Source organism: Pyxicephalus adspersus, chromosome 4 (assembly GCF_032062135.1).
Source record: "Pyxicephalus adspersus chromosome 4, UCB_Pads_2.0, whole genome shotgun sequence".
Taxonomy (NCBI): Eukaryota; Metazoa; Chordata; class Amphibia; order Anura; family Pyxicephalidae; genus Pyxicephalus; species Pyxicephalus adspersus.
Genome location: NC_092861.1, coordinates 81,612,597 through 81,635,728, shown reverse-complemented (window position 1 = coordinate 81,635,728; position 23,132 = coordinate 81,612,597). Strand labels below are relative to the sequence as shown.

Sequence of the window (23,132 nt, the reverse complement as noted above, 5' to 3'; positions counted from 1 at the left end):
ATATATATATATATATATATATATATACCGGTATATAAATATATATCAATTTTTACCAACATTAAATGTCCATTTTATTTAAGAATACGGAACTTAGTTAGAAATGGTCGAATCCCTCACAGATATAAATAACTGTACCACTTAAACTTCAGAGACAGGCAAAGATTTTTATAACATTTATGGATCTAAAGGACGTTGCAATAAATAACATTCTGACTGCGGGAATTAAGAAGTGGTCATCTCACTGATTACAGATTTGTGTCATTGCAAGTAGTGTAAAGTGTTTTTGTACAAGAAAAATACTGTCCTCCTCCTCTGCTAATCAGCTCCTTACAAATATCGATGTTTGTGAGCAGCATAAGTAATAAGATGGGATAGATGTATGTTATTGGAACCTGGAGTCGAAGTGGAAGTGCTTTCATCAGTGATGGTTTATTGACTGTAAGGCTGATTGTACCAGTAAAGCGTTGGAGGGTATTGCACTCTGTTTTTTTATTCAATATTTCCAATAGCATGTACATGGGCTCAGGACAAATTTATTGGCTCATAGTGAAGACAGAATGAAGCTTATGTACATAGATCCTAATGGACAGTACACTGTACTGCTAGTATCAATAGTCTCCTGGAATGGCCCATGGAACTACATACTTATTGACAAGGCAAACAATTATGTTTGTACATCCTTAACTCAATGAAAATCTATAGGGCATTTTCAGTAAAAATAGGTTTTTTATGGTAATGACTACCTTAAAGAAACCCTGCAATAACTTATTATCACTAGTATAAGCACAGGAACATCAAGAATTATACATAACCCACATTCTTACTTTTTTTTCACATACAATGTGTCTTTGAACTTTGTAAAAACGTGGCTGTGACTGTTGACCTTAGATCATAGATAGCACCCAGCAGTAGTCACGGGTCTTATGGATGTCCATACATAGGAAACTGAACTCCGGGCAAATAAAGTTTTACCTGTTCATTTCACCTAGGGGGTAAATAAAATGGTGAATACTTACAGTATAACTCACTTCACTTTGTTTTTTCTGTGTTTGTTGAAAATATTTTTAGCCTGATGTAGTTTTATATTGTTTCATATTTCTGGTATATTAGTTTCACAATTGTTTAATGCCTTCATCTCCTGACTACAATCCTATCTGCATAGGGCTGAAACTGTATTATGCAGTATGCACATATGCAGTAACAGTAACTAGGAATATCAATTTTCCTTGGTGGTAAATGATAGGGGTATATAACGTAATCCCAAAATAATAAAACAAAAAAACAAATTAGCAATGTTATCAATATAAATTAAGGCATCAAGGACTCTAATCAGTCAGTGAGACAAGTCAATGGAGATGTCTTCCCACTTCTAAGTATTGCCAGTTTAAAAGTTGATGTGGTCAGAAATAAAATTGTCAGTAATTTGTCATGTTTTTATATGAAAAAAAATGTAATATTATTACTGATATTATTAGTAGTAATAATTATTTAGTGCTTTTTTTTCGGTGGCACTGTATAATGGACTAGCGGTCGCCAACCTTTTCGGACCTACAGACCACTAAATGCACAAACTCCCGACCGCGCATGAGCTGGGAGCTGTGTGTCACTCAAAGAGGAGGAAACTTCCCCCAGAGTGACGTCATAATGACAGAACCTGCTCACTCCCAATCGCAGGCTTAGACCTGCGATACGAGAGTGGGCGGGTTGTGTCCCCTCGACCCTGAGCCTACAATCTGTACAGAGGACATGGTCCACAGCTCTGGCCGGTGTGCACCCCCCCCCCCCTTGAAGAGGTACTTTTTATGATCCTGCTGGGGCCGCATATGCCAGAGCAGCAGACCACCAAAATTTTCTCACAGACCACCGGCTGGTGACTGCTGTAATAGACAATACATAGTACAAACAGTGGCACACACTATAAAAGATATTTTTACCAATTCACCTTCTTTGCTGGTAACCTACAGAAGAGGGTGTTGCAATCAAGTTGGGAAAGAATGAGGACAAGCACAAGTTGTTTTGCTGTATCATGGAATGAGTGAATGCAAGAGATAAACATCCTTAGTTGATTGGTGTGTCAATTTGAAATAGGAGTGCCAAGTTACATATTACATCTAAGAAATGAGCCTGAGGATCAGGAGTTTTAGGTATGTTAACAACATTTATGCTCTGTAAAATTGGGGAGTTGAATCTCATGTTGCAAAAATGACTATATAAAGAATAGGTAATTAAGTGGACATGAAGTTAAAGCCAAAAGACACTTAGAGACATAATAACTTAATGTAGCTAGATTAGGAGCAAGGAGAAAGTTTTGGGTGTCATCAGCATGTAGATGATATGGAAAGCCAAATTAACTGATAAGCTGGCCAAGGCCATAGGTATAAGTGGAGAAGAAAAGGGTCCAAGAGTAAAGCCGCACACCAGCAGGAAAGGGATGTATGCAGGTGATGGTGTTGTTAAAATTTTGAATGCCACAAGTCCTGCCAGTGGGGTAGAAAGAAATCCAAGAAAGTGAGACCTTGGATGACCAGAAAGAAGAGGGTCTAGAAAAACAAAAGCTGGCCCTCTGTGTCAAAATTGAGTAAAGCTCAGGAAAAGTGAGTATGGAGTACTCACGTAGGAATTTTAGGGCTCGTTCATGCAGCACTACTTATCATGAAGTAGAGCCTGTGGATGTGAATATTCACTGGGGCATGTGCTAATGCAACAATAGCATACTTTTTTTAGAAATTGAAATAATGTTTAGCTTTGACAATGGTAAGCTGTAGTCACACAGAATTTGTGGAAATAAACCGTTTATAGAGTCATTTTAAAACTCTTCTACTTAAAGACTTTTGGGATATATTACTTTGATTTCCTAAAGGTCAGCTGGCACCTTAGCTAGGCAAAAATGACAGAAGAGAAGGAATCTATGTGATTTAGTCAGATAAGAGGGTAAAAGTAATAATTATAAAATTTAATTAAATAGTTGAAATAGTTCTGGTTCATAGAGTGCTCCATGCAGTTGTGTTGCGCCTCATCATGGGGGTGGGCACAGATAATGAGAAGGAAGTGAAAGTAAAATAACGCTATGCCAGTTGTGAAAATGGCAGATGGGAGAGAAGAGAAGGTCGGAACACTCCAGAAAAAAAAATAGATATTGCTGGACTGAATGAAAGGGTAAATGTGTATTTTATTTAAGTCTTAGTTAAACATAAGTCTTGTTTTTTTTTTTCTTAAACTGTGCATTTCCACATAGGGGGTGAGGGTCTTCATAATAAGCAGACCCTGCATTTTGATAAGGCTGAGTATTCTCAAACAAAGGCTTTGGCCTCTCACATTATGTTCCAAAGCAAGAGGTTTTAGCACAAACTAGAACATGACATTCTTTTTAAAGCAGAAAATCATTGTCATTCAGCTTATGTGGAAATATACAATTTTATTTCTGTGTTGTAAGCACTTTAGAAAATGTCTGTAACTAAAAGTGCCAGAGAACCCCTTGATTGCATGGTGGCCTGTTAGATGATTCCCCACTCCTTTCTTCACTTTTTTCCCTTTCTACTTGATGTTGCAGAGAATAAAATCACCATCTATAAGCCTGACAGGTTATCATGGAGATTTAAGGGTACATTTTCTTATTTTGCTCAACAGCTCCTTAAAGCTAGCTATGCATTTTGAATTTCATACAAATTCGAACAGCTGTTTGCATGATCTGCATACAGCTTTTTCTTCCATCTGTTATCCTGACCAAAAGAAAGTTTGGCAAATACTTTCAAGATTGACAGGCCAATCCTAAATGGCCAGATAAAAATAAGCTGAAAAATAAATCCAGAGCATGTCAAGGACTAGAAGGGCCGCTGTTTCATTTTCCACCAGAATATACTAAATTTATGGTGTTGCTGACCTGGAATTTCTCATGCAAGCTTCTGCGTGATTCATTGCTCTGTATATGATTTCAGAAAAACTGAGAGATGAAGCCATCAAAAGGCAGTCAAGCTGTTAATCTTCACACCATCTTTATTGAGATACAGAAATACAAGGCATGACATTACAGTGCAACTGTAAGTGACTCGATTTCACACAATAAAGAACAGATTATGAAAAAAAAAGGATCTGGGACACCCTCTGTCCATGCCACACTCACAACAAGCAAGTATCTTTTATAATACAATTGTAATAAATCGATCAGTAAGGGTCCAGTGCAATACTGAGTAACATTGTAGTGAAAACAAGAAGATGGGAAATGGTTGAAACTGGGGAGATCGGCAGCATTTGGTTGGGAAAAAGGGGACTAAAAGCAGTAATTTATAGGTAAATAGACTTTGAGAATTGTTTATGATTCATAGCATATAACTGAACTAAATGCCATCCAGTTAGCTCTACTTTGGTGCAGTATTCCACTCACCTGAAATTATTCCTTTAGATTGAAATACTTTGAGTAACCTCTTTTTAACTGCATTATACACATATACTTGCCATAAAATTCCAGCCATTTCTTTATTGTGGTTGAAATTAAGATTTAACTTTATTAACTAATAAAACAGAACCACAAACAATGAGAACTGTAGCTATTCAGAACTCAATCTCCATAGATCAAATGTGAACCACTGTCCACACGCAAAGTGGGTGACATTACCCTACAGCCAGGCTTTTAAAAAACCTGGAACACAAAAACAGAATTAAATATTTTAAATCATATATATATAGTCAGTGACTATAGCACTAAAAAGGATATGGTAGTTTTCTTGTATATAAAACTACCATAAACCCAAATTAACATATCGGTGTAACGGTGAGAAGAATTTGTAATATGTTTTGTTGATTTGCCGCAAAAATATTAGCAACCAATCTGATGATCAGCTGTGGCTCACTCAGTTTTTTCGCAGCAACTCCAGACAGACTTCATCCTGAACTAAATAAAAAAAAACAGCAGATCAGTCCAAAATTCTAACTTTCTTATTTTCTATTGTAGTTGTTAAAGAAAGAAATGGGGTGAAGTTGGGGTTACAATACCATGGGACTTCATTTTTATTCTTGTGCCCTTGACATGATTCAGAAATGACTCTGTTATCATTCAAGTGTACTTCTAGCCAATACTTGTTTAGTTTAGTTTTCAGCAGAGTAAGGAATAGATAGGATCAATGTCAAGTATTTATCACTCCCTGTGTCCCTATTGGGAAGATTCACTTTTTCTATTTACGGTTGTCACTGGAATGGAATGTAATTTGTTTCCAATAGGAACACCTGTTTTAGTGACATCTAACACAATAGGTATATTCTCCGAACTGGTTTGCTGACATTTAAAGTGTATTGCTGGTCTGTTGAGAATAAGGCAGCATATATAATGAATGAATACAGCACTGTATAGAGAGATCTTTAAAATATTTGTTTATAGTTAATTAGAATCAAAATTGCCAAAAAACCTGTACTTGAACTGAGCCCTTTACTACTTAAATTATCCCAAAACTATCTTTAGCAAATCAACCCATAAATATTATTTGTTCAAATTTTACTGTACCATATTGTTTTGAGCTAAAAAAATGGTAAGTGCTGTCTTGTGTTAAGCATCTGCTAATCTGCATTTTAAACATATTTTGTGTCTCTCACTGTTTCTGTGCAACTGAATTAATCTATCTTTGTCTCATGACTAACTGTAATAAGGGCATTACTTAGCAAGTGTTAGTTGGGAATATAAACGTGACACTGCTACTTACATTGCCATGTCTCAGAGCAGCAGTTCACACACAAAGCGCACCCCCCAGAATTAATTTCATTTCAGACTTTAATTAAACACTTACATCTGTTACATTTGTTTTTGGTTTTGAATGTTTAATTCATGACATGTTAACTTGTTTTACAGGGTTCATCTGTAATGTCTCTGTGTTTACAATGCTGCATGTTTCTTTTGCCGGATGGTTTAATTGAAGGGCAGTAATTATTATCATTATGTGAACAATCAGCCATGGGCATGCTCAGGCAGGCTTTCTACAACATGGTGTTCAGCTTCTGGAGATGATGTAAAAATACAAACAATTGATAACCTTTTCTTAAGCAATATATATATATATATATATATATATAATGTAAATGATATGCCAAGAGAGGCATAGACCATTATGTTTTTATGTAAGTAAGTAGGAGTAATTCTGATAGACATGATAATAACAAAAGCAAGAATGTTGTACCTACATACAATAGAGCAAGTTCAGTAATTTTACTTCCAATGTGCCAGGAGTAAGTGCATCTCAACAAAGACATTTCCACAAAAGGTATTATTGGCTTTAAGTAAATTAAATAAAACAAGTAAACACATGTATGGAAATATTTCCAGGTTATACAAAGATGAAATATGTACCATTAGGTTATTGGGTTATGGCAGCTAAACTTGATTCTTTAGTTGGTAGTCCTAGGGTTCCGAAGTTTAGAAATGCATTTGAAATAGAGGGTAAAGGTAACTTTTCATTATTATTTAGCATGCCATGACTTTATTTTCAACTGCCTGTAAACAGAAATACGTCTATAGTCACTGATGGAACCAATTCTTCCTTATAAACTATTACAATATACTTTATTAGCTTATGCATTATGCAAGGTAAACCAATAAGGCAAAATAAATGTAAATACATGTTCCAGGGATTTAGTATGTAACAGCCTTTCTTGTTTTATCATGGAGGGGCCATTAAAATAACTTTCAGGTCTTCAGGGAACTCCTGCTTTAATTTCTATATCCACAGCTCACAGTACACTAGCGTGGTGGTCAGTGGGAAGAATGCTTCCTAAAGTGCTGGCCAGTGAAAAGAATGTCACTCTTACAGATAGCCAAAAAAGATCCCTGGCATCAGTGGTAAATGACCAGAGAGGCACAAATTGCTCAATGAACCCCTAGCAACATTAAGAAACACTGATATGGTAAAGATCGCACATAGAGATGATTGTGTGCTTGGCCACACATGTATAAGAAAATGACCAGTGGAGAGGGTATATTATGTATCACCATTTATGCCTTAATGACAAAGATAGTCTTATGGTTAATAGTTAGGGTTAAAGTTAAACCAATGAGCTATATAGATTTTTAAAGCATCAAATATGGAAAAATTTCAGTATGCTATTTTCTGCTGATTCTCAGACTTTTTTAGAATTTTAACATTCACCTTATTGGATGTCTAGTCACTCTTCTTCTACATTTACTACTTATAATTCTTTTAATGTGAATTGTGTTCAGTGTATGTGCCAAAAATACATTTTTATGGAACTTGTACTAAAAATACAGGTCTGAAAAGCAGTTGTTCAAAAATCGCACAGCATAAAAAATTTCAACTGTTCTATTTTTATTCTACAGGTTTAGTGCTTTTAGAAAATGTATATTATGCTGAACGATCCAAGTAATTTAAGGCCTTAAACATATGTTTTAAGGTGTGAGGAAAAATGAAAAAGCTCTGGTAGGGAACCAGTTAAGTTTATCTGATTTATAAAGAAAAAAGGTCAGTCTGTAGTAATTATGTTCTGTTTTGTGTTCACAGAGAGAGGTAAGCTATATCTAAGTCCTGGTTATAGAGAAACAAAGCCTTGAGTCATGAGTTCTTTGATACTATTCCCTGTCCCTCTTGAGAATTTTTCAGTTTAATGATTTTTTTTCTGTTTTCAGCTTAAAAAAAAATAATACTACCAATAATAATCTTAAAACTAAACATTTGACCCCCTAGCAAATTATCTGATCAGCTCTGATAACCTTTTCCGTAATATCTGATCTATTTACAATACCGCAGACTTTTTTTTATTAAAGACAAGTAATTCTAGCCTCCCTCACCCAAAAATGCTTTCCCAAAACACTGGATATATGGGTTTCTTTTCTAGATAGTGGGAAAAAACACCATGTAAGTCTATTTAAAGACACCAGCACAGCATTGATGGGAACAGATCCCTCCCATATCATGTATGCTCCAAAAGTTAATGCTACACTCCACCTTCTTAAAGAGAACCTAAACTAAAATTTGTATCTGAAATAAAAGGGGAGACACCCCTTTTTACAAGGTAAAAAATACCCTTTTTTGGGGGGGGAGGGTTAAAGATAGAGTAGGAGCTCCAAACCTCCTGGGATACATACGTCATGCATCTCAGGAAGGGTCTGGCTGCTCCTTCTGCGCATGCCTGATCTCAGGCACATGCAGAAGGAACTTTTTCTTCAAATGGGAAAAAAATGCCTAACTCATGATCGTGTATCTGCGCAGACCGCGAACAAGTGCTGTAGGCAAAAGAAAGGGAAACAATATGTTGGCGCCCGGTGCTTCCATGCAGGGACGAAGGAGAATTCTAGTACTATGTAGAACTCGATTCAGGAAACCTCCAGAGGGATCGACGGATCTGCAAAAGTAAAGATGAGTTTGTTTGTTTTTTTTTAGTTTACTTCAGCTTTATTACATTCAATCTAAATCCAGTTTTTAAAACCTTATATAGGCTTTGACAAGTTACCCTAATTTGAGAAAATGTTATTAGAAAAGAAATTTTTGTTATTGGGTTGTCAACTCTCTTACTGTCGTGCTTCTACATGGTGACCCAGTCTCATTTGTCAGAGGCTATGCTTACATTGGTGTGAATAGTAACTATTGGGATACTAATAAGATCCCTGCACTTGTGTTCCTGAGTCTTCACACTTGACGTCAAGTCAGTTTGATTTATTTGTGATTCCAGGAAAATGAAAAAAATAAAAGCATGCTGAATTATATATACACACACACAAATCACAGGTGAACATTACAATAATGAAGTATGGAACTATTGCAAAAATAGCCAAAATATATAGGAATGTAGAGGATGATATACCCCACCAGGCTATCCATATTGGTGAGAAAACTTTAAAAATGTTTTGACTATAAATATTCTTTAAACAAATTATATTACTTATTTCACATCTTAATAACAACATCAGTGTGTTGTAGTTTGTTGAGTGTACTTTACAGAATATTAAACTGTGTTTCCTAGATATGCTAGAAGCCAGATGATTCTGACTTTCTGATTAAGTATTTCTTTGTTTGTAATGTGTCTACAGAAAGTTTACTTATTCCACTTTTAAATACATTGGGAACACTCATCAAACCTGTTTTCAATGCCTTTGTTACGCAGTTTGCTGTGTTCATAGCTGTGTCCTAATACATGCAAATATAATGCAATGCAATACAATAAGATGCACTTAATGTTTTTCAGACTTTCCACATATAAGAACTTCATTGTACACATGAGCTTTCAAGATGATGGGGCTTTAAAATCCTTCTTCAACAAGGACGACGTTAAATAGCACATACATTGATGAATGAAAACTGATTTCTGGTTACCTTTGTTGAGAAGGGCTATCTGCATGTACAGCACTAAGGTTAGTAAACTGAACAGTCAGCTTTTGTGTCTTAATTGTTTTTAACCCAGAAACATGCTATGCTTTGTTCTATAATCTCTAAAAATAACATTTGCTAAATGATACATATTCTATGTATTACAATTCAGCTAATTTAGAATAATTCGAATTCTGAAGCTTAGTAATTTTTTTAGTAATTCCTATTAAACATCCTTTAATAAATTTTTTTTTATTAAATATTTTTTTCCTGGGAGAAATATGGTATTACAGAAAGGTTTGCCTGGGTGTTTTGCTATAACCTTTTGTTGCAAGAACAAATAAAAAGATCAGAAATCTCAGACTGAAATCAGAACGCCTTATCCACATACTTCCTGGTCACTCCATGTATTGACATAAGAAGGTGGATCAAATACAATTTTCAGAGCCACTTTGCCTACCCAGGGCTGGAGAACAACAAACAGCAGGTTAATAGCCCACAGCTATGCTTACAGGACCATTGACCTAGGAACTAAGGCAGTGATTATTACGTAGGTTTGGATACCTATTTAGCCAACAAGGCATTGTTACACTTAGGCAAATAGCATTCTCAGAAGTTAGGCGTCATTGTTAGGCTCTTTTCTTCTCTCATAGATTTACCATAGTCATAATTTGTTAACTCAATGCATAGTATCAAGAATCCTGAAACCAAGAGGTTGCTTTTTTTTTAAGGGTCAATAGGTATTTAAACTGTGTTTTGCAGTTTTGGTACATAGTAATTTGCTTGTGAAATATCCATATAATTTTAATTCACATAATAAAGAGTGCACTTGGTTTATGAATGTACATTGAACTTATATTTTTTAAAATACTTCAAATAAACTTTTAAATACAATCTTTAAAAAACATCTGTCCACCTTTAATGTTTTTTTTTTTCTATAAAATAAGCATGTAAGGATGTAGAGGTGTTTTGAAAGCAATGAGGCAAATTCTAACTTTTCTTTCATGTTCAAAGAAAAAATCATCAGTTGCTATAGGCAAGGCCTCCAAATTTCATGGCACATATTTAGGGAATATTTTAAAAAGAACCTAAGAGGGGAAAGAAACTACTAAATTAAATTTAAACCTTTTTGTTTTATATAAAAAATATATATTATTTCATAAAATTATAAGTTTTAGACCAACTTAAGTAATAAATGGATGGGTTCTATTAAAAAATCATCTTTAAACTTCCGTGTATTCTGTTTTAAATAATGTCTGAGTAAAATATATATTCTCTTGCAGTAGACTGACTGTAAAGATAATAGTGATTTGATACTCAAGGTGGATTGGTGTGGACTGAGTAAGCTGTTGGCAAATTATATCCAGAAAAGACTCTTTATTTACATCAAATAATCTCTTGAGGAAGCAGCCTATGTCTATGAAACGTGTCAAGAGAAAAATCTATCTAGGATCTTTTAAATTATTTGTGATTTTAATGTTACTATAATAAATTTATTGTTTTAAATTCATTATTTTGGTTTATTATATCTTCCTTGAAAGTCCCCTCTTTCGGATTTTTGTAAGAAGGATTTAATTCTTAAAGCTCTTACTGTTTTACAAATAATGGCAATCAGTTAAAGTTCTTTTTTGTGTCATAAAACAGGTTCTCTTTCAGGGTTGCAAAGAATGTGTAAGGATCCTTTCACAGTTATGTTAGAAAACTAAAAGCTTAGCAGACCTAACTGCAGGTTAACATGTTTGCACGTGGTGGAGCAGTTCTTCCACTAGAGGAGGAAAAGCAAATGAATGCTAAGAATCAGCTTGCTGCTTTTAGAAGCCATGCCGTAAATTGCAAATGCTTGTACAATTTGGTTCCCAAGAGCTCCTATTTTGCTGAATGAGAGCAGCTATGAGGCAGGTTGTGAGGAAGATTCAGTATGTGGTACAATGCTACGGTCAGGGTTTGAATATATTTGTTTAATTTTTAGGGTAGTTATTATTTTGTGAAACAAATTTTGTATGCATATAGAAGAGAAGATATGTTTCTAATTGCAGTGCAAACAACCCAGGAAGACTGCCAGTGACACATAAAATGGCAGCAAATTGTAATGCTTTTTTCCCCACTTTGTACAGCTCTCTCTAAACAGGATATGGTCTACCCATTCATTAGGGCAGCTCTCAGATGACATCTTTTTTGGGACTCATGCAGGATAAGGATGTGGGCAATAATGAGTTTGGAGACTTTTTGTATAGTTTTTGTAGAGTGTACTTTCAAAATGATGTGAATCCTTTCAAAAGGGACACAGGTATAACTAAATTTTTAGTGGTTTAGTAGTAAACCTAATATTGGTCCCCTGTTCCTGTCTTTTCTGGTAGGAAACACTCACCCTTCCATTCCACCACTTCCCCCATTTTTATAACATATATTGTTAAACTATACAAAGATAATTTATTCATAAAATGCAGCAATTTTATCGGGAGTAACCTGTTTTTAGTGACACAGAATTCTTTCTGTTGGATTTTTTTCTGTGCGAATCAGACGAAGGTGGTCTTGTGCACATAAGCAGAGACAAAACAGGAATTTAGAGCAGCAGGGAGTAATTTAAGTATGTTTGTCGTCTAGAGATTTCTGCTGCGAATATCGTTTAATCAGTTTGGGAATGCAGATTACAATAATTTTCTAGTCTTACCCTCAGCAGGTGTCTTGCCATCAGCGTGCAGACAGTAAAAAGGTTCAAACTCATTTTAGATGCAAGAAGAACATTTAAAGGGGCTTTCCATGTAATTCTGAAAGATACATATTTAGTTAGGCATTTATTGCCGATTAAAGTGTCTCACTCCAATGTATGAACTAAGTAGATGAGAGTATTGAAGCAACATATACTCATATGCATGACAGCACATAATTGGATATATATTAATAAACCCAATAAAATAATTTCATTATTTGAGTATTGTATTTTTTATTCATATTTTTATATGTTTATATTCACTTATCAGACCTTTGGGTTGATGTAGTATAATATCAATATAATATTATATATATATATTATCTATAGGCAGAAATGGCTGCTGAACACCTATGATATCACACTTGTGTGAATATTCTAGCTGTCAATAAACTTACTGTAAGATATGTGTACCCTTCTTACTTACTTTTGGACCCCAGTAGGATTGTTACTTTTTACAAAGGAAGGCAGATAGGGGCTGCTACTGATTGCTTCCTTCTAAAAGCTTTACTTGTGCATATCTGATCTAGGTCAATGACCAATGGTAAAACCAAAGGATCAGTGTAAAAACCCGTCAACATTTTAGAAGTAAGTCAGCATTGACAATCTATACATTTGACCCATGACGAGTTTCCCTAATGAAACTCTTAATCTGGAGGATCTCAGGAGAGTAGATGTAAAATACAAGCAGCTCCTTTTTGTGTGCAATAACAAGAGCTTCCATAAACCCATTGGAACTTGGTATGACTATTGTCCTAATATTGAGGACAGGGCACATGTGTCCATCTGAAAACAAAAGGATTCCCCTCTAATGTTCCCTTGAAATTTAACCTTACAAGATTTTTATGTAATAAATAATCCTTAGGGGACCTCATAAGGCCTGAATGGGGATGGTACATGAGATCTTCTGGCTGTAAATTAGTGTCTATATAGGAAAAATTCCTAGAAGTCCAACTGCATGGGGTATTGGAAAAACTTCAATTTCAGTTAAATTCAGAATTGATAGCTAGACTTTTAGCATTTTATCTAGTTCTTTGGTCTTTGTCAATGCTGGCTGTTCACCTTTTTCTGAGGTCATCTCTACAGACATCTGTGGAGAGGACCCCACTGGTGGACCGCCAGTAGTAAATGTCCGGTTCACTGAGACATTAGACAACTGAAAAAGATGCTCTGCCTAGTAGTAGTGGTTAAAAGACTCATGTCCCAGTGTATAACGTGTCTATTGATTTAGGTATTTTTGAGTTTTAGATTTATTTTTTCTTTTTAAGCAAACAGCGAATAGTTGAAGGGCAACGGATGGGAAGGGAGAGTATACCCAGAGTTTTTTTAAAATAAAACATAAGAGGCAAAGCAGGCTGATCAGACCAGAAATGTCTATTGTGTTGCTTTCTGTCTGAACTGTGATTCCTTTTGTTGCCTAGTCACTGTGGTGCAGTATTACCTGAAAGTCATCATTGACATTTGGATGACTGCTCAGGTATTTTGCATAGTAATGGGCAATTCTGGGTGTCATGTTTTGTTCTGAGATGCAGAAAATGTTTTCAGAAACGATTCTAAACTAACAAACGATAACTGTTGTTTGCCTAATGCATGTTTAGATTCAGATTGAGGTGAAAGCCAATCCTGGATCTTGGATATCAAAACTGCAGACTAAAAGAAATGCTAATAGCTGTTTACTTGCAATTTCTTTATGAATGCATCATTTGGCAAAACAGATTCTGCTTTTTACCTGCTTATATGTACTATTTTGCCAAAAAGTGTCTGCACAATTTGATACAGCAGTGGTCAAGCCAATAAGGCCTAATTTACAAGACTGTGTCATATTATTTAAATATCACGTTTTAAAGGTAAAAAGAATGATCTTCTGTGAAATCGTTTTGTGGCATTGGAGGACATCAATACATCCCAACCATGCCGTTTCTAAACTTTTTTACCACAGAGCAAATTTAAAATTATTTTCAGCTTTTAGGGGACCCCTGCTAAAATAAATTAATTCGGTGTCATTAGCTAAAATGCCCCTTATACGTATTAATAGTTATTTGGAAGAATGTTCCCTTTACAATGGGCCTGATTTATTAAAACTCTCCAAGGCTGGAGAAGATACAACTTCATCAGTGAAGCTGGGTGATCCAGCAAACCTGGAATGAATTTCTCTAAAGACATTTGCTATTTACAAACAAATGTTTTGAATCCTGGACCAGATCCATTCCAGGTTTGCTGGATCACCCAGCTTCACTGGAGAAAGTGTATCCTCTCCAGCCTTGGAGAGTTTTAATAAATCAGACCCAATGTGTTGTGAATGCCACCCTAAAGCTGAATTCACACTGACAGCGAGGTTGTGGTACTTTTTGCTTCCTTACGCCAGGAACCACTGCCTCTCAGGGAGACGCTACATATAGCAGCCCCACAGGGAATGAATAGGGATGGTAGTAAGTGGTACTAGTACCCTACTGCTCACTTCAGCCAGCTGTCAAAGTGCAGATGTTGGATTTTGTGTGAAGCTGACCCTAAAGTAGGCTAAAATGATTTCTGGTGTCATGCTGATGACTATGCAGTAGTGTTGGCTCAAGAACTGTGCAGGCATCACAAACTGGGAAGTCATCTACGGATCAAAGAACTGATAGGAACCTCTTGACAACCCTAGGGTTCCACCGAACTCTGGTTGGGAATGGCTGCATGACTAAATGATACAGTAAGTCTAAGTCAGGGAACTTGGTGGTGGCATGAGAATGTAAAGAGATTACCACTTAACATGGATGCTGCTCTATTATTATCCAGTAAAATGCTTGAACAAGATGTATTGCAGTGGAGAAAAAAATCCTAGCCTTCTATCTGGCTGGGGTCTCTAGATTACATTATAACTGGCTAGGTAAGACTTTTCACACACTTTTATTGCATCTTGCCTGTAGTTTAAACTTTAAAAATGATGTCTGACATGCAGATTGTTGCTTTGACATCAGCGTCTGAACATCTTCACATTCCACCTGATTAGGTTATCCAGACATGAATTCTAATTAATTTATATAATGACAGTGCATTATTTCAACTAAAATAGTATCTTTGTAATTATAGGCTGTACATCTAATTCTCACCCTCGATGAAAACTGGAAATTGCAAATGTCTGAATGATAAACCTATCTGATCATATTAATGTGGACTGGGAAGGGAGAACTAACTGCAGACTAAATGCAGAAAAGTTAATGAGGCTTTCACTGACAGCTTTATAATAATATATTTACAGTCAGTCATAATAAATCCTATATATTAGATACAATTGTTGCTGTCAAAGATCAATAATTAGTTTTAGTGTTAATTATATCTTTCTTTGTGTACTAATAAAAAAGTGACAAAAATAAATTACTTTCAGAGGCAAGTAGCAGAAAAATAAAGAGATCATTTGTTATCTGATATCTTGTAATCAGATATGTATGTAGTTCATTCTTTGTTTCATTTACTCAATATACATATACATATATAGAGCTTGTATTTAAAGTGGGACTAAACACGATCTATACTCATCTGTCCATATTCCATCATGGGTGCCGCCATCTTCCTTCTTCTCTTCCTTGTTTCGATCTTTGACCATCTTGATTGGCCCTGCTGAAATGACGCAACTTCTACGTAGGAATTCATTCAGTCTTGGAAACCACAGCGAAAGACAGGATGTGCTGGGCATCCCTGCAACCAACACTTCGCTGCTCATTTTCACAGATTAAGAGAACAACCAGGCAAGTAAGAATGCTTATTGCAGCAGGGACATCATCAGTCCCTTTTTGCAAAATAGCCATGCCTATGTCAAAAAGTTTTAAAGTGGAATTTAAGTTTCACCTTAAAGCCCAATACCAGCATTTAAAAACATAGATTACTTTACCTTTCAGTTTTAGGTGTGTGGTATGTTTGTGCCCACAATGGACATCACTCCCAGCATTTCATTCAACCCTCCTGAGTTAGGTTATAGGCCATAAGGCAATTGGTCATTGATGTATGTCTAGGCACTGCTGCTAAAAAATGCAGAAAAATATATGTAGAAGGTGCATGGCTTCTGTGAAAAGAAGTAGCGGTTGGATGACACTGGACATCCTTCAAACAGTAAATGTTAAGTTAGAAAAAGACTCACGGTACCATTAAGTGCAGAAAATAAGTTGTGCAATGAAAGCAACACTTCAGACATGCAGTTTATATGTTTTTATACATATGTACAAAAAACATTAAAATGGTGGTTGAAGTGGGGTGTTAAAGATGCCTAGTTACAGGTAATGCATGTCAATACACAAAATGCATCCACCTATCTATAAAAAGGAGTGAAGAATCAAACCTTTATTTTTATCAATGTAAATATGATTCCTAAATCTTAGTATCTTGGTTAAAATACCTATCACATTTCTTGAATTAGGATCCTTATCTTGATGTTTTAGCTCTGTGAGCCTAAAGTGTGCTTTATAGTAGGATAGGGCAATGACCTTTTGTCTGAGATTAGCGGCTAGCATTTTTAGCTTTTTCTTATTGCTACTGATTGCTGCCGTGTCTTTCCACTCCTTTCCTTCCAATTTCCAAGGTAAAGTTGATCAAGCCAAACCTGTATGTTTATGGAGGGGACATCTGGGATACATGCCTAAGGGATATCAGATCGTGTCTGTTCATCTGATTGCCCTAACTATCTATGGACTTCCTAAACTCTCAAAGATGCCATGTATTAGAATATTTCTTGATTGCCTACATGGTCTGACATTATCTGTATCAATTTCCTGTTTCCAAAATACACGTGTAAGGAATAATTCAGGTGTGCTCTTCAACTTTACCACTTAAAACAGGCTTCTTGAAATATATTATGTGTGGTTCACTGAATAATGTGCATTTTGTGAAAATTATTCAGTGGTTAAGTGTAAGGTTTTTACATTGCACTTCTCTAGTTTTTCTTTTCATTGCCTCTGGCTTGGCAGGATTCCAGGCATGTGTAACACCCCCTCTATTCTTGCCCTAACAGTTATAGGAGGAAACCCAGATAAGGAGTCTGGCAACTCCTGCTGACCCAGGTGGCCTTATTATGTTAGAATATAACAGGCACATGGCACAATGGCTGCAACAATCTCTCTCTCTTTAACAATCCCTTACAACTGTCATCAGTGTATCTAGCCATTTGCTCATTGTGTGCTATAATATATCAAGTTTTGAGAAAAAAAGTGACCATAAATCAACATTATCAATTTTCTGCTTCATTTAAGGGGGCAATTATCCAAACAAGGACATTTACTGTTTAATTTTTACTACTGCTAACATTTTTATACTGTAAAAAGATTGCTTTACTAACTGTAGCTTCAAATTATCTGTACTCATATGCACTGTATATTTATCATGTACTACTACACATTTAGTAGCCAAAAGTCCAGACTTAACTCCTACCCTCACTATACCAGTCTATCCTGGGTTGCCATAAAACAATGCTTTTTTGTTATTTACATCTGTGAATTAGTTTATACTTTTCACCTGCACAAAACAACAGATAACTTAGGTTAATGAAGGATAGTTTTTCAATGTAGAGTCAAAGCCACAATTTAAATATATTATTCAAATAAAATAAAAAATAAGCTCAGGACATTCATTATAAAGATGAGAAAAACTGTGGCAATATTTGTATATCTGGGGCAAAAAAAATCTATAATATATAAATAATGTGCTGCTGTTCTTTTTAGATTTGACCTGTTTAAAAAGTTCTTAATGCTCATGTAAAGATATGTGAACATCATCCCTCAATATTGCTCATGCGGCACGATGAAGCTGCCACAAAGAGTGGGTTCATGACAGCCTTTACAGAGACTATGGTCACATGAACCAGGAATGGGGGAGAATGTTCTCTGTGGGAACAGACACAGTGGGACTGATTTTTTTAAAGCTCTATAGTTCTAAAAATACCCCGGGATAGCAGCATTTACTCTCTAGAATTTCACTTGCTGTTATCCAATGTTTAAGCTGCTTTAACTTGCTTCAAGCTGTTTTTACATTCCTATTGACTTGTATCGGAAAAAGAAGTTTTGTCAAAAACAAAAGCCCATGTACACAATCTCTTACTGTACCTACAGCAAACACTCCAATACAAAATTATCAGTCCTGGCCAAAGATTGGGTCCTCCAGATGACCTTATACCTTACTATGGAAGGGATATTTATTTCAGAAAATATAACCTTTAAAAAGACGTGTTCACTGTTAGCAAGTGAACAAGAAATAAATATTTTCCTTGTTTGTTTTTATATAATTAAAAAAATTGGTAATAATTATTAACTTACTTTTATATTATGTATAATGTTTGATACTAAAATAGTACAAAAAAAAATCTTTATATTGTTTTCTGTTTAGTATTGGACACTTCCAGCAAGCTTAGTTCTCTAGGGAATTGTTTCATTTGTGTACCCCAAACAGATGTCATTGGACTGAAACTTAGCTGGATATAAACACTCTGGTGTGGACCAAGTAAAGATATAATAAAGGTATAAAGGTACAATCAACAACACAACTAACTGTGTGCTTAATTGACTCTATGATTGATGGGGAAAAATAACCATTGACTTTTATTTTTAGTACAGAGTGTACATTTTTAATGTTATCATCATTAGACTGACTATAAAGTCATAACTAAGTTCCGATGGGTCCGTGAAATTTCCCCAAAATTTTGCGAAACCATTGAAAATCACTATAGGAGGATTATTGCGGCTGCATTCATAAATACAGCCATGGGAATCCTCCTGTCAGTGAGCGATTATGGGGCACTACAGGTCAGAATGAGGGCAAGCTCTCATTCTGACCTGAAGTGCCTGGGGATCTCTTGCATTTATGAATGAACGCGGCTGTGGGAAAAATCAGAGGCCGTGAGACTCAAACTGTGTTCCTGGATAGAGAAACTCTATTCAGGAACACATAGTATAGGAACCACAACAGCAATCAGGGAAGCAGAGCTGCTCCACTCCCCTGATTGCTGTTGCCGCCCTGTAGTATGTGTTCCTGGATAGAGTTTATCCAGGAACACAGGACTCTTGTGTTCTTGGATGGAGAAATTATCCAAGAACACATACAAATAGTAAAGGCTGCAAGAGCAATCAGCTGTCAGTTCTGCTTCCTAGATTGGTCTTGCAGGTCCCAAAAATTCGGTCTTGCTGGCCTAATTTACAAAGGCGGTTCCCGCCTACATGTTTGGCTCAATTTGCCACGAGACCGAATTTAATAAATTTACTCACTCATCCCTAGTCATGGATTCATTATCTGTTTGCTGTATTCAGATAGGGATGGATGGAGTTTCAATTAGAGAAAGAAAGACGGAAGGCAAACAGCTAATGCCATGTTTTTCCTATGACATATTCCTTTGTGGGTCCTTTATTGTGGATGCACAATGCAAAAAAGGTATAAATATAAATAAAAAAAATCGCTAAACCTTTACTGTTTCCCTTTAAAGCAAAGATGATAACTGTATAACTGGATCATGGCAAACTGGAGTTTGACCCAGATCACCGTGACTTGCACGCTTACCATTATATTTATTGTTCTTGAATCAGTCATTTTCAGATTAATTTTTAATGTGCAGCAAATCTATGCTCTTCTTCTTAAAGTCTACAGAGAGCTGTACTTTTTAATTTCTCAGTAGCATAATGAATAATATCTTTCTGTAATACAATAAGTCTCATTTTAAAGTTTCATTTTCACATGTATTTTTCATTTCCAGCTTTCAGTCTGTTTTCCATTTCACCCCTAGGCAAACTGTGTGACTTTTATATATATACCGATACATTAGTCATATATCAGTGAAATAGCACAGAATATTTTACTGTGGCTTGCTATCTGAAGCCACAAAATCTCATAAAAATAGATCAGTTCCATAACTTCCCTTGTGTCCCATCCAGCCATTTGCTAATGTGGATTTGATATTAAAATTTGATTCATTTCAACAATTATCAGTTTGTTTTCAGTTAGAGTGTAATTGAGTTCCGTACATTCCTGACTTTGATGCATTGTTCTGTCTGAGCAGTGCTGCTTGAGTCAGAGACAATTTTTTCTATCCTACTGGATCAATTGTGTTACCCGTTCACATTTAATATTGTTCCAAAGGGCAAAATAACGGTGTATAATAAATGCAGGAGAGATCTATCATGAGGCAGAAGGCTGCTGACACATGACATAAAATGTTGGAATTTACTTTATAAGTGTCTTTTGCCTTCACCTTGGTAGATGCTTTATGAATAATGCAGTATGATTGTTTAATATATTCAGTGGCCAATTGGTTAAAAGGAATGCTTATTTTATTCTCAAGTCAGGCCAGGGTGTAACACCTTTAATAAGCACAGGGAAAAACGCATCAGTTCCTGTTTAGCAGATGGCTGATTCTAAACCTTTTGTTATAAAAAACATCATCATACCTAATGGATATTATACTTGTTGTAAACAAGCCAAATAGTAATGATAATATAGCAAAGAGTAGAATGTTGTCTAATATATCATTGTCTGCAAACTGAGGGCAGCATGTTATCAGGTGGGGGTATTGAACTAGTGCAACCCAACTGTAAATGTTTAGGATAATGTAAAACAAGGTTCCATAGCTGCAGATGGCAAGAGATGTCTATGTGATTTATTAGATTGTAGGTTTCTGTGGACAGGATTCTCTCACCTATTATTCCACTGTTTGTTGCACTGGTTCAAGGTATTCTGATTGAGATTACCCCACACAATGGCATGACCCAGGGAGCTAGTATTGTCGCTCCTTCTTCTCTCAACAACTCATTTTCCTCCTCTTCTTCCCCTCCCCCTTTCCTTTACCTCCCCACCACTCCATCCACCCCCACTTCACCATTTTCCACCTCGCACCATGACATTGAATCCAAGTTGTGGGAAATGGCCTAATTCTTCATTTTATTGTCATTTTATTGTAAAGTAAAACTCTTTCTTTATTATAAATATATAAAAAAACGTCTTTCATAACCGTAAAACATTAAACATTATGACATTTAAATATACCTAACCAAATGAAAAATACTAAGAATCTCAGTAAGAACAATTACAATTTCCATTACAAGATACAATTCCCCGAGTTTTAACCACTTCACTCTTACTCCCATGCGGGTTGCAAGCCTTTGGAGGCACTACTCACCACCATACCATGGTGCCCAACCAATATTCATGTTCCGAGGTGCAAAACCTTTTGGCTCAAGAACAAGCACACTACTCGCTGCTCCTCCTGACCGTCAACAGATAACCACCATTTAAAGTAAACCCCTAGAGATCCCACACCAAAGATGGTTTTCCATTTTACCACACCCCCTTTTTAAGGTGCTTTCCGAGGACCACGGCGTGCAAGCGATAAACCTACACTCACAAGCCACGCCCCACCTGCACAGCTGTCTGGTATCCCTCCTCCAAACCCAGTGACCACAAATCCATTCCCACCGCATTCAATTGGACCCCATCCCACTGTAAATACTGCCACGTCATGCCTGCCCTCCGCTTTACCTCCTCCCCTTAGTTGCTCCAGGCCTTCCTTGTTGTAGAATATATTGGATTCCCTCAGCTGAGCACAACATAGGCAAAGGATGAATTAACAGGGTTGACTGGAGGCATGCCCCCCTGTACACACCTGTCCCTATGCCTACCTTCAAAAGTAGAGGGGGAGAATTGATGGAATCTGTTTTGACAGGGAGAAAATGCTAAAGAATAAAAACACAGGTAATTGGGTAGAATTAAGGTTATAGTAACAAAAAAAAAAAACCATTCAATTGTGCATATTTAAATAATTGCAAATGTCCATTAGCAACTGTTTCTCTTCAATTAGCATAAATCAATACATTTGATTGTACCCTGGCTTTGTAAATTAACAATCATACACATACATGTCACAGACCAATATAAAAATGAAAACCCAACTGACAAGAAAAAGCTGTAAACACTACAAATTGGAAAACCTCATTATAATACTGAGCAGGTTTAATTATTTTTTATGTTCACCGGTAAAAAAATATAAATTTATGAGCTAAAGAAGGAAGCCATTCAGAAGACAAAGTACCTTTCCAATCAACTTTTAATTCCTTTGCTAATTCCAATTTTTCTTTTTATGTAATCGTATATCATATAAAAGCGAAGACAGAAGTTTTCGCCTGGTATTTGTGTGTGTTCTTCAGTTAATGTATTGTGATTTTATGTTCACAGGAAAGCAGTGTATTGACTATATGCTCTGATTTTTAGCAATATAACAGATCTTCAAATTAATTCTTTTGACTTTGTGTTGCTATCAATAATGACCTTAAATGTTACTTGGAGCTTCAGTTTTCACAGTATAGAATTACACATGAAAGAACACGCTGTGTTTCTCTTCAGGCACTGGAGAAACAGTTTTGTTCGAGTTTTGATCCATGGAAGCTTGGTTGCTGAACTGTGAATGTCATTTCTTGGCTAAGCTTGTAGCTGTTCTAAGAATATTATTTTACAATCACTATTTCCAATAAGGTTCCTGACAGACGATATTACTACAAATACGTCTGCCTGGCACTGGATGGTTTCTGTTGTTAATGACATGGTGATTTCCATCTGGTTAATACTGGCTTTGTTCTGCTCTGTTTTCAGGCAAGATATCCTTAATGTTAGCAGATGTTCTGATCATCCAAATTAAAACCGGAACCCCCTAAAGGTACCATGTTAGATCACAATTTAGAAAATGCTAGCTATTGCTGGCATAATTAAAGTCCATATTTTTTAAGATGTAACTCTGAAAAGATAATGCAAAAATAACTGGAGGCTATGAAGCCTAAGAATGTTTTTTAATCACTCTGGCTCAGATACAATTTGTATTTGTAATTAACAGTGCATATAAATATTTTATATACTCTTTATTTAAGCTATAGATTCATTTTTGTTTGCTTAACAGTGATTGTAGAATTCCTAAGCTCAATTGGTTTCTGTTTGGTTAGTAAGAAACATCTGAAACCATTTTGCGCAGAACTGGCCGTATTTATGTTATCCATACGCAAATCTGGGTTACTCCAATTGGATTTTGGCTGACCCATAGACATAAACAGATAAAGCCATATCTTGGATCCTGGATTTATCTAAGGCTTGGATGCTTTTGGCCATCCTGCCTCCTAACTCACCTT

At 35.9% G+C, this 23,132-nt stretch overlaps 1 protein-coding gene across 1 annotated transcript in view; it reads left to right on the top strand.

Annotated features, from left to right (window-relative positions):
- The window catches only part of HS3ST5 (heparan sulfate-glucosamine 3-sulfotransferase 5), a 156,566-nt gene that overhangs the window by 58,565 nt on the left and 74,869 nt on the right, over positions 1–23,132 (top strand). Inside the window, exon 2 of the mRNA XM_072408780.1 lies at positions 9,181–9,346. The gene's annotated coding sequence lies outside the window, so the exon portion shown is untranslated. The remainder of the gene's footprint in view (positions 1–9,180; positions 9,347–23,132) is intronic.